Genomic DNA, 12,685 nt, shown 5'->3' on the forward strand with positions numbered 1-12,685 from the left:
TTACAATACTTGTCACGGAGAGAAATCAACCAACGTTTGCAGGCAACAACTTTTACTCAACTTCAAACTTAGTCATTTTGGAGATTAATGAATTGTTGCAGGTGTATTACAAATAAAATATGTGAACATTTAATCTGATGATATGGTAACGTTTGAGTTTAAAGTTTGCAAGTAGATACATCTTTTTAGTCTACAGTCTGTGTTTCAAGTAGTGCCCCTTGGGACTGGATGACCTGTTGGCCTCCAGCAATTCTGTAGCTCTTCATGTGTGTTTGGGACAGTACTGCTATGCAGTTCCTACTTTGGTTGTAGGACTGCGTGTTTTAGGACGGCAGAACAGCAATGTGTGAGATACTAAGGGCCTGATTTAGATATTGGCGGTTTCTCTGTGCCAATGGTGACGGATATCCTGTCTGCCTAAATCTAAATCATATTATAACCTCTGGGATTTAGATTTCTGTGGATGGGATATCCGTCACTGTTGTGACAGAGTAACTCATGCGCCAATATCTAAATCTGGCCCTAAGTCCGAACACGCAGTTAGTAACTTCCGGCCTAACTCCTGGCTAGCTCTCAGTGCCTCACTGAATCCTCCAAACCCACCAGGATAAGAGGTGATTATAGCTACCTGAACATGACACTCTGACTTTTCAGGGAAGCTATGGAAACAGATGGTACCCCTTTTGCACTATTACCCATGCACGCCAGAGAGAGACAAAAAGATGCAAAATAAGTTTTCAATACATTTATTGAAACAATTACAATCTAGGATATAAGATAGTAACTGTGATAATTAAGAAGATGAGACATAGCAAATTAATAAGCATTGCGAACATGGTAAAGGAGATGAACAATCCAACCATGATATATGTGGTCCTAGATTTACTAGAGACTCCTACCTAACCCTATGTCTATTCTGAGAGTATAACGTTGTAACCCTCTGCCTGACCTGATCTAATATATTAGCTCCACCCCATACCACGAAAGAGTGTCAGGAATTAACCTGTGATGTAGATGGCAAATACTCTCAGGGAGTTAGCAAATCAATGCCAGTCATGCTGCATGTCACACTGCGTGTATCACAGGATAGTTGCCACCAGATTTTCCTCTGCCTTCCCTGGATCAGTGCATCATTTCTATAATAAACCATACCACATTGGAAATGCAGGTCATATGCAATGCTGTGTCTAGGTGATAGAAGCTGTCTCCTGAACGGAGCTGTCTCCTGAAGCTAGCATATTGTGTACCTCATTCCATAGCCTAGCACAGAAAGTGCTGATTATATATCATGCAAAGGCTAACTAAAAAGCGTCTTCCTTGCTTTCCTGGAATAAAGCACACTGATAAAATCTGTAAAAGCCATTGCTAAAAACCAGCCTTACCAAAATGAATAACACATACATAAAACATGAACTATAAGACTACGTTAAATGTAGGTGACCAACCTGGGTCCTAGAGGTCCTCACAACACCCTCCCCATGCCAGTTATAGTAGACAGATTCTTAAAACCCACCTTAAAATACTTGAATACATACAATGACTAATAGTCTAAAGGCAATAAAATGTTTACACCAGCAGCAGTGCAAATAAATAAGATGAGACAATTAAAAATGGACACTTTGCGCAACACAAAGGTTGAATTTTAAAGTAATTGGACGCATTCATGATGTCATCCACCACATAAATAAAAAGGGAGCCCAAGAAGGATTCTGCATCCAAAAATGACAGAGCCATTAAAGCCTTGGTGAGAAAGCTGAAGGAACAAACATGATCCGAAGCCGAAGCCTGTCAAGGAAGTAGCATCCTGCGCAATTTCCGCAGTTGTAGGGCCAGACAGAAACATCATAGGAGCCGTAGCATCCATATCCATGTAGGGTGCCTCATAAAAGTCATCTTGCAGCAACTGTAGTCTCATAGGACACCTCCAGAAATGAACCCTCAATGGAAACACCACAAGATCCATGTCAGTGCATAGTACCAATTGCTGTGCAGGACACAAATCCAGTGACACTCAAAAGGGCACAGGCCGCACGCAGTAGAATTATACCGTTTGGCATTACATAGACCAGTGTTGCTTAGTTCTTCCAATAAGCATACTTCAAAGCCCTTAATGCCAATACAAGCAGTATGCCTACAAAAACACTCAAATAATAGTGAATGAATGAATGATGGTATCACTCCAAACACAATCTGGAACGTGCTGACAAAACCAGACCAATCTCCTTAAAAAAGTGTACATTACCTATCGTGTTGGAAGCATTAAAAATGCTGCTCCAAGTTCACTGAAGTACCTTGGAAAGTTAATCTTTAAAAGCAACTCTAACTCCGCAGATTACCTCACCACCTGCAATTCAAATGTTTTATGGGCAGATGTAAGTACCAGGGCCCGTATTTATACTTTTTTTAGCGCCGCATTTGCGCCGCTTTTTGACGCAAAATGGCGCAAACCTACAAAATACAATGGTATTTTGCAAGTTTGCGCCGTTTTTGCGTCAAAAAACGACGCAAATGCGGCGCAAAAAAAGTATAAATACGGGCCCATGTGTTTTTGAAACAATAGTGTTTTCAGTCTGCTCAGCTTATTGAAGTTAACATAAAGGTAGGAAGAGAAGGCCACAACATCGCTACCCAATTCTCATGTGTAGGGGGAGTAACAGATTTCCACAACAGGTCTATACTTAAGAAACCAAAATCACATTTGGGGCACCTGCTCTCATCCTACACCAGCCTCGATCACTCAACATTAACTAACTTCCATGCAAAAGTAACTGAATCACTGGGCGAATCAATGGGATGGAAACTCCCTTCAGGTAATATGCTAAATTAGCTACTGACATGCTAAAAACACTGTTTACAAATCATTGAGTGGCTCACAGAAGTTTCACGGTCACTACCACTGAGAAATATTTCCTTTTCCCTTTTCCCCGCTCATACATTTATAATTGAAAGGCAGATCCCACACCTCCTGAAGAATACTGTCTCTGAAAGCTTGAAATCTATCTACCGGAAAGTGTTTCAAACACAAAGTAAATTGAAAAGTTGATATTGGCACAGAGACAGTGTTTCAGCCACTGCAAAAGGCAACTTTTCAATATAAATCATTGTGTATTTTGCTTCCGTCTTCGCCATTATCTGTTGTTTGAGTGTTAAATGTTGAAAACAGCTCTTTCGAGTTCATGTGCTTCCAGGTCACATGGTTCGAATTCAGGACCTGTAATGTCCAATTTAGCTGCATGATGGATCTAAGATGGCGCTGTCCATGTTGTGGAAATGACATGTCATTTTGTAGAATGTCTACACAACGTTGTTTAGTGCGTAAATGTGAGCGGACAATGTTTTCATATCATTATCGATAACAGCTAGTGTTTTTTAAAGTTTGCCTGATCTATTTGCCTTAAATGAACAGCAGTTTCCTTCTGGGGAAGCTTCATTGTATATTGCATACAAGAATCTTTTGGAGCGTGATATTCTAGGACCTAATAAGAAATTTTGCCAATCCATTTCCTCATAGAGGAGAGAGAGGTGTTCTTTTACAGCCGTCAATATGGAATACTGTAACCATTGCTGACATTCCTTGCCAACGCTGTATGTAGTGACAATCTCTGGGTGTCATGGCACAACATAGCAAGGGTCCAGTCTGCTTGCTTTAAAACCCGGTGCAGAGTTTATAAAACATGCATTACAACCATTTGTGTTCACTAGCCACAATATCCACTCTTTGGGACCTGAAAGTGTAGAATTAAATGAACCATTTCTGACCATATCATTGAGCTGATCTTCTGGGGAATCAACTAAACTTCAGCAATTGTCAAGCTTTGCAATTGAAGGGATACAGGACACATTCATATCTTTGACTTTTGCTAGACCAAGGGAAGTTGTCTGTTGAACAGTGCAGTTCACTAAAATCATCTGTAATGAAATGAGACATGCCTTAAATAAGGCATCGGTGACCTGTATTTGCATATCTTTTGTTCCCCATACTGATTTTAAATCAATTGTTTCTTTCAAGTAATCAATCACAGCCCTTAATAGCTAGTTGGGAAACTAATGAATTTGAATAAATTAGGTAGCAGTCAGCAGTTCTGCGTTGCTTTTGCAGCTGGTAATTGAGATTGTATGATGCAGGATCCATGGTATCATGCCTAGAAATATATGTGAACCTATCTAAATAAGTTTTGGGTACATGGGGTACTAGCTCCATGTAGCTAATAGTGTCCATAATAACGATAACAAACTATTTCACCATAATTTGCAGAGTTCATGTACATATCTTCACTTTCAAATACAGTGTAATATTCGAGCTAAGACAGCATTTACACAACCATTTTCACACACCAGACATCAGACACAATACCAGGTGTAATTATATAATCCATGGAAATTTTAAAGACATGCATAATTTGCATAGTCTCAGTAGGGCCAAATATATCACATGAAATATTGTCCCAAACAATCCCATCAGGAACTGGAACAACAGAAAAGTTCACAAGGGACAAGTCTCTTCACACTTTTTGGGAAGACACATGAGCCTTCAGTACCTCATCTACCAGTTAAACAGCAGGGTGTTCAGGAAGATAATTTTACTTTATCACTGGAGGCAAAGCGCTTGCGTTTATAACCAGCAAGCCGTGGTAGAAGCACAATTCCGGTACCTCAGATTCTGAGAATTAGCATCAGTGAATGGTATCATGGGCCAAATTCCTTCTTCATCGCAATCTTCTCTTGAACTAGATCCCCAAGTTTTGGAATCCAGCCGGAAGATGTTGGTGAATCCTTCATTCCAAAAGTGGTGGCATCTGTAGTAGAATGTTCATCTCAGAAATGTTGTAATTTCTGCAAGACAGTGAGATGTTCATTTATCTCAAAAGGAGTTTCCGCCACTGCACCAGGACCATCAAAATCTAGGACAAATATTGGAATGTTGAACAGGGATATTATCCAAAGACCATCCCTTCTGAAGTTAGATTGTCTCCATAAGGAAGAATTGTGTGGGGGAAGAATCTGTTATGTGGCACACCTATACAACACTCCTACAGGAGTGGGGAAGGGAAAACCTTTTCTTTTCCACAACATTCACCCACTCTAATAGTGGCATGCTTCGTCATCGGGTTCACCCTGACTTCTAAAGGTCAGGGTGGGTTCAACCATATCCCGGGGAGCGCTTCTGATGATAGTTATTTTAAACGTTAAAGACAAAATTCCTCATCCACTCCCAAGGTTTGCCTTTATTAGGGGGATGGATGTGTTAAAAATAAACAGCATGATGGGGTATTAGGATGTAATGGTCCTATGACCCTAAATCACCAACATGTTTCAGACCTATACTCATGGCCTAAAGAGGTCCTAGGCTTTTGTCGCGGTCGGTTCATAAACATGTCACTCCCCCAATGGCGTGTCTACGTATCTTTTTTCTGTGTGGAATGCAAAATACACAAAGCATGCACAGATCGTGTAATACTTGCCACCGAGGGTTATACCTGAAAACAAACATATACATGGCATGAAGATGTGGGCCTTCATGTGAATCACCATTCATGACACATACTTATCCCCTCTTTTCATGCACAATTCGCATGCTAGAGAAAGTACACACTTTTATTTTCCACCCCTCGGTGTCTTATTCAGTGTCATACTCAACACATATCAAACAGGCGTCAATCTCAGAACTATTGTGAATGACATAGTGAAAGTGCACCACTATTACACCCCTCGTGTCACGTAGCCTTCTATGCAGGCCTTCAGGATGAAGATATGTGCTGCATTTAAAGAAAAACTGTATATATATTGACCATGACCACAATAGGGTTTTTCTTAAGAAAAAGAGAACAAAGCAAACTTATCGTTCACCTAGAGATGTACATCTGCAATGTAAGACTAGTTACTGTGTTGTTTACAAGCACTCGCCCAAAGTGCTGGAGAATAATGTCCCCATGGGGGCACAAGTGAGGCTGCCCTGCAGTCAGACTCTGGAAGAATTGCAATAAAAGCTACTATCAGTCTGAGCTAAGTTGTCTAAACATACAGGGGTTCCATAGTCTTTAAACATTAAATTAAGAGGCTGGTTACAGTATACCAGCAAACAGCATGTTGTTGAGTTAAATTCAGCACTTCTTCAAGGGCCTCAACTCATTCCGTCACCTACTTGGCTCTGCTCCCCTGCTTGCGGCAGTTGGATGCTGTGGGAGTTCGATACATGTATTTTCCCGGTCCCGGCCGGTTTGGACAAGTTTCTCAATTAATTGGTTAAAAATTGAAGCAGGGAATGCCTCTGAGGCTGTGGTGCAGCTGGTCAGTTGCCGGGGCTGGGAATAGATGGGAAGGCCCTTAACTGCACAGGTGCTGGGGAGAAACACTGTTCCTCCGGCACAGCATATTGCTTTTTATTCAGCCCTGCATGGGCCATGCGTGTGTACTTGCATCGGCAAAGGAATCGTTGGAGGCATAGTCCGCATCCACTGCTTTCTCGTAGGAGGTGTGGGGATGTGCTTGTTGTGCTATATTGTCAGGGAGTGCTGGTCATATTTGAGTTACAGTGGAAAAAATGTTCATTACACATAGAGGGAAAAAATATCTGTTAATATTCCCTCAGTACTCTGTGATGATTACTACATAAATAGTGGGGTATATTCATATGCAGTAGTTCTAATGTACAAATGATGGTTCTGAGTTTACTAATGGGGAACTTAGTCAATGTTGCTCGATGTTAATGTCCCAGACCCAAGGCTGGGGTCTAATTGCTGGTAAGGTAAATGAAGAGTGCCTGTTACCTTTGTACCGTAAGCCTATCCTAAGGCTGTAGAGTTTATTCCTGGGTTATTAAATGTCATGATACTGTTATGTGGAGTAACAAAAACTAAGTTGGATCCATGGTATTTCATCATTAAGACCTTGTTTGTGCATTTGTAACCTGTATACCCATCATTGCTCCTTTATTGGGAGCCTGTTGTTAGTTCCATGTTGATCAACAAGCTTCTCAACATGGACCAATGCAGGTCTTTGTCACTATGATTCTCCTCTAGGAAGTGTGCTGTCAATCTCGTTGATGTTTTTCTGCATCTGATGGTGCTCTGGTGTTCACTTATTTGGACTTTCATCTTTCTAGTTGTCATTCCAATGTAGCGAAGGCCACATGGACAGATCACATTCTTAATAATGCAATTTGTATGCTCCCTCTGCTCCCAGGGGACGGCAAGGTTGAGATCAATTGTTTTAGATTGTAAGTTAAAGGACAAACCAAGCAGGTACCCCAAGAGAAGTGTCCCCTGACAGGGGTTGTCTGGCATACTGAGTTCCCCTGCCATGTGTTGCTATGTGCTAGCATGTCTCTGATGCTTCTATTTCTCTTAAATGAGAACAGAGGTTTATCGAAGGTCAGTAGGCTTGACGTGAAGATGCGCCACTGTTTATTTATGATCCTTTTGAAGGTGTTAGATGACAAGCTATATGTACTCACAAAGATGAGGGAATTGGTGTGCTTTTTAATGTTAGATTCCAGCAGGGCCTCTCTAGGTACATTCCGTGCTCTCTTTTTTCAGGATACTCTCTTTATTTCAGTTTCTAGGTGAGTTTCTTGGCTTCAATATTGTAATCATGAATTTGTGAGCAGTTTCTCCCAATCCGTAAGAGCTGGCCCCCAGTGTAGCAGACAGTTACGGTCGGTGGGCATGTTGTACAGGGAGCTGATACGTTTCCTGTCTTTTGCTGTGATGTTAACATCCAAAAAGATTACGCAGGCTCTGTCAGCCCTCATTGTGAAGCTGATGAATGGGTTTCTTTCATTGAGCCATCTGTTGAAAGATTCAATGGTAGTGTCATCCGCATGCCACATGACCCAAATATTGTCTATCTAGCGCAGCCACAACCATATCTGGGCTTTATATGGGTTGTTGGTCCAGATGTTCTGTTCCTCAAATCAACTCACGTAGAGGCAGTCATTGCTTGGAGCAAAGGTGCTCTCATGGAAGTACCATGGTGTTGTATGAAAATGTGGTCTTCAAAGATGAAAAAATTCTCCTTAAGCACCAATTTCATTATCCACTAGATTGGGGCATCCCAGGTCCATTCCTGTTCTGGTAGTAGTTTGTTGATCATGTGCAGACTCTCCTCCTTCGGGATGCTTGTATACAGTGACTCAACATCAAAGCAAACCATGGACCCTGTTGTGCAATCATATTCTCCCTCTTGTAGTAGGTTCAACAGATGTTTGGTGTCCTTGATGTGAGATCTTGTGTGTGTTACCAGGGGTCTTAGGAACCAGTCTGTGTACTGTGACAGTGGTTTGAGCACCAAACCTATACCTGGCACAATCAGCCTGCCTGGAGGGGGCATTATGCCATTGTGGATGTTTGGAATGGTGTAAAATTGGGGCATTCAGGTTCAATTGTGACAAGAAAGTAATTTTCCTTCTTAGTGATCCAACACCATTGCCTGTGATCTCCTCTAATAATATCTTGATTCTCTCTTCTAGATGGCCCATTGCATCAGACTGGAGTGTCACATAGTTTCTGTCATTACGTAGGAGTGTGAAGCATTCTACTCTACAATCTTCTTTCCTTTGTATTACAATCTCACCCCCATTAGTTGCTGGTTTAAAAACTAGATGGTTCTTTTTGCTGAGGGTGTCCAATGCTCTGTTCTCCTTCTTGGTTAGGTCGCAAAAAGTATCTTTGTAGTGTTACCATGGAAAGTGACTATCATCTCATACGTAGAATGTGGTTTGAATGTAGAACTAGGTATGAACTGACTGTGGAAACTCCTATTGTATACTGTTCCTAGATCATTCAAAAACATTTCTCCTTTTCTGCCTCTATTACAATGCCACTCTCAAATTTGTACAGTGTTGCAAGCATATCAACATCACCTATTTTGAGACCAGTAAAACTCACATTACAACCATCCTATTTAGTTTTCACCTTGGATAAGGAGCGTTTCTATAATTTCATTTTTTGTACTAATTTGAATAAATCTGTTGTAGGTTGCACATAGCAAAAACTCATGGAGGGACAAAATGTTAGACCCAACTTTAACACTTATATCTCCTCTGGTGTCAATATTCTATTAACAATGTTGATTATACTTGCATCACCATATCCATTTAAGGTTCTTGTGATGTGCCCCTCTTGCTTGTTCCCACTGGCGTTGTTTCGATTTGAACTTCTGAATTTCTGTGGTTTTGTGTGTGTACATATACACACAGAAAACCTGAATATATGTTTTTTTATACGTTTGAAGTGTGAGCCTATCTATAACATCCCTGTAATCTTTTTTTTTAAATGAATATATCTATCTCTCTCCCTCTGTATGTATATATATATATATATATATATATATATATATGTATAGAGAGAAAGAGAGAGAAATGGGAGTTCCAAAGCAAATTTTCCTAATTCATTTTTTCATTTTCCTAATTCATTTTCCCTTTGAAAGTTTAGACACAGCTACAGCTTAAGCCACTTAACAGGTTTACGCCAAATTTGTCAGAAAAATAGATCTGTATTTTGGTGTTCAGTAGTTTTTAATTAATTAGCAAAAAACAAAAGTTATGTGTATACATATATATATATATATATATATATATATATATATATTCATATATATATATATATATATATATAGAGAGAGAGAGAGAGCGAGAGATAGAGATAGATATAGATATTTATAAATAGATATCTAGAACTTGGAGGTTCCAGGGACCCCAACAGACCTCAAACCAAGATCTGATTGGCTTCCACCACCTCAAGCAGGAAATGATGGCAGCCATCTTAGGACTTGGCACTCAGTCCTGAATCCTAAAGCAAAACTCATAAAATGACCAAGGCTTTCTGATGGGGTCCCTGAGGGACCCTGCCTGGGGTCAAAAACAGTTTTTTGAAACTGAAAACTGTGAATTTGCTGTGGCTCTGCCATGCTTGTTTTCTTCATGCCCCCAGGAAGGCCAGGTTCCAGGATGACTAAATATTTATATATTGTGGAAGGTGTGTGTGCCCCCCTCCCCAGGCTAATTTTGGGTCCGAGGGGACCTGATCACCTGGGATCCAGCTATGTTGTTAATACAGAGGGGTGTCACACTGCCCACCTCCCTGGGCAGATTTCAAGCCTGTGGACCCCATTCCTCAGGACCTTGCTGCTTTTCAAAAGGGGGTCCCTTCTGTGGGCCAATTTCAACCCTGAGACCCCACTCCCAGGCTCGGCCATATTTCAAAAGGATGGGGGCCACGTGGCCCTCCTCACTTGTCCACACTTGTCTTTTTTTTTTTGTCCCAGGGACCTTATCCCCTGGGGCCCAGGCAATTATGCAAACATGGAGGGAGGACATCCAGCACCCCAGGCTGATTTTGGCGCAAGGGACCCCATATCCTGGGACCCAACCAAGTATGCAAATAGGGAGGGAGGGCATGTAGCCTACTTCCGCAGGCCAATTCTGAACCCGGGGACCCTATCCGCTGGGGTTGGGCTGTGTAATAAAGGAGGAGGAAGGCCATTAAGCCCCTCCTCCCTGATCCTCCCCAAGGCTAGCTCATGTGCTATGTCCTGAGGTGTCCAACCCCATTGAACAAAGGAGTTACCCTGCCCATATAGGCAGGGAAACCTTTGCTGGCTCTCGCTTGGTGGGAGCAATTTAAAACTCCCACCAAGCAAGAGGAAGCAAGAAGTCCGCTTCCAGTGGGAGGAAGCATGAAAAATGACTTCAGATCTGTTACCCTGCCCGCAGTGATGTGGGCAGGGAAAAACATCTAACTATTACTTCCACCCAGAAGAAGCAGAATGTTTTAGTTGTTTCTTGTGGCTCAGAGGAATAATGCTTCCTGGCTGGATGCAGGAAGCTGACTGGGGCTGCTGGGGCCTTGGTGCTCTCTTATCGCCCCCAATGACAGTGATGTTGGTGTCCAAGGTGGGAATCAGGGCACCCACCTTTTGTTGACCAGGCCCCTGGGATGGGGAACTGGTGCTAAATTGGCCTGGGGAGGGTGGTTTGTGCCACCTTTCCCATAAATATAGCATGGGGCCCCAGAGGATGGGATGACTGAGGCCAAACTTTGCCCAGGGTGGGGCCACCTGTTACCCCCTAAAAATATGCTGGGCTCTGGGAGATTCAGTGCCCAGTGCTAAAGTCATCCCAGGGATTTGGGCCACGTTCACCTCCCCAAAAAAATATGCTGAGCCCCTAGGCATGGGGTCCATGGGTCCAAAGGCTGCCAGGGTAGGGGGTCACATGCCACTCTCACTAAAAAAATGTGCAGCGCCCTGTGTCATGGGGTTCTGAGGCTGTAATTGACCAAGGGAGGGGGACTGCATGCCCCCCCATAGTTTTAATTAGTGGCCCTGGGTCTGTCAAGGCTTGGGGAGGAAGGCCCCTTTCCCTTTTATTTTGAAAATGGCCCAAAAGAGGCTTGGGGGGCACATTACCCCCTTTCCTTTAAAATATATATGGCCCTGGAGGTGGGTTCCCCAGGGCCATATTGGGTTCAGGGAGGGGGGCCACATGGATCCCCCCCTTCCATAAAAATAAAAAAAAACAGTCCTGGGGTCCCCAGGCCCAAGCTTTGTGGCCATCCCATGCTGCACATGCCTGAAGGGCGTGTGCACTGTGGCAGCCAAAGGCCATGCACAGTGCTGCATTTACTGCATGTAGGGGCTTGGCAGTAGAGCCTCTGGCCCTTCACTGCACAGGGTTGGATTAACGTATGATACTTATATTACTTAATGTTAAAAAAAAAAAACTAGAAATTCATTGAAATAATGGAGGTTAAAATTATAGTTAGGTGAAATGTTAAATTTTAAACGTAAAAATACACTGAAATTCATCCGCTATAATGAAAGATATCTCAAGTAACTATAACTCATGCCCTAAGGGAACTATGACTCTCACCCTTGAATTCACTGCTAATTACCCTACATAGCACATAATTCATAACATCTTCTTTGTGATTGTTGATAATATCATTGTATATGGCTGGGACTCAAATTATAGTTACCTTAGTGCACAAGTTATAGCTGCATGAGATAACTCTATAATTGGTGAATTTCAGTAGTTTGTAGGGCTTACAATTGAAAACACGCACACACATATATAGAGAGATATATGCATGCAGATAGATAGCTAGATAGATAGCTAGATAGATAGAGATAGATAGATAGATAGATAGATAGATAGATAGATAGATAGATAGATAGATAGATAGATAGACAGATAGAAAGATCAATAGATCAATAGATCGATAGATAGATAAATAGATACATAGATAGGAAAGACTGTCAATATGTTTGAGTAAGGGTGTTTTTAATTTTTAGGGTAGGTAGAGGTATGTGGGTAGTAAGGGTGTGTGTAGGGTTTTAGGGTGGGCAAGGGAATGTGGGTGGTAAGGTTGTTTTTTAGTGGTTAGGGTGGTTAAGGGTATTTTGAGTGGTAAGGATGTTTTTAGGGTTTAGGTGTTGGTAAGGGTATTTGGGCGATGAGAGTGATTTTAAAGTTTAGGAGTTGGTGAGTTTAGAGGTTGGGTCAATAATGGGCTGGATATATATCCATGCACAGTTTTTCTTCATTAATGTGATTGATTGCCAATGCTTCATTGACGCAAATCAAATGCGGCGCTAAAAAAGTATAAAAATGGGCCTTAGTCTGAGTAATACATTTATTAAGGCACTTTTCAAGGTTCGTACAGGGAAAGCGTGCAGGTCAAATGAA

The sequence above is a fragment of the Pleurodeles waltl genome, chromosome 4_1 (genome assembly GCF_031143425.1).
Source record: "Pleurodeles waltl isolate 20211129_DDA chromosome 4_1, aPleWal1.hap1.20221129, whole genome shotgun sequence".
NCBI classification, from domain to species: domain Eukaryota; kingdom Metazoa; phylum Chordata; class Amphibia; order Caudata; family Salamandridae; genus Pleurodeles; species Pleurodeles waltl.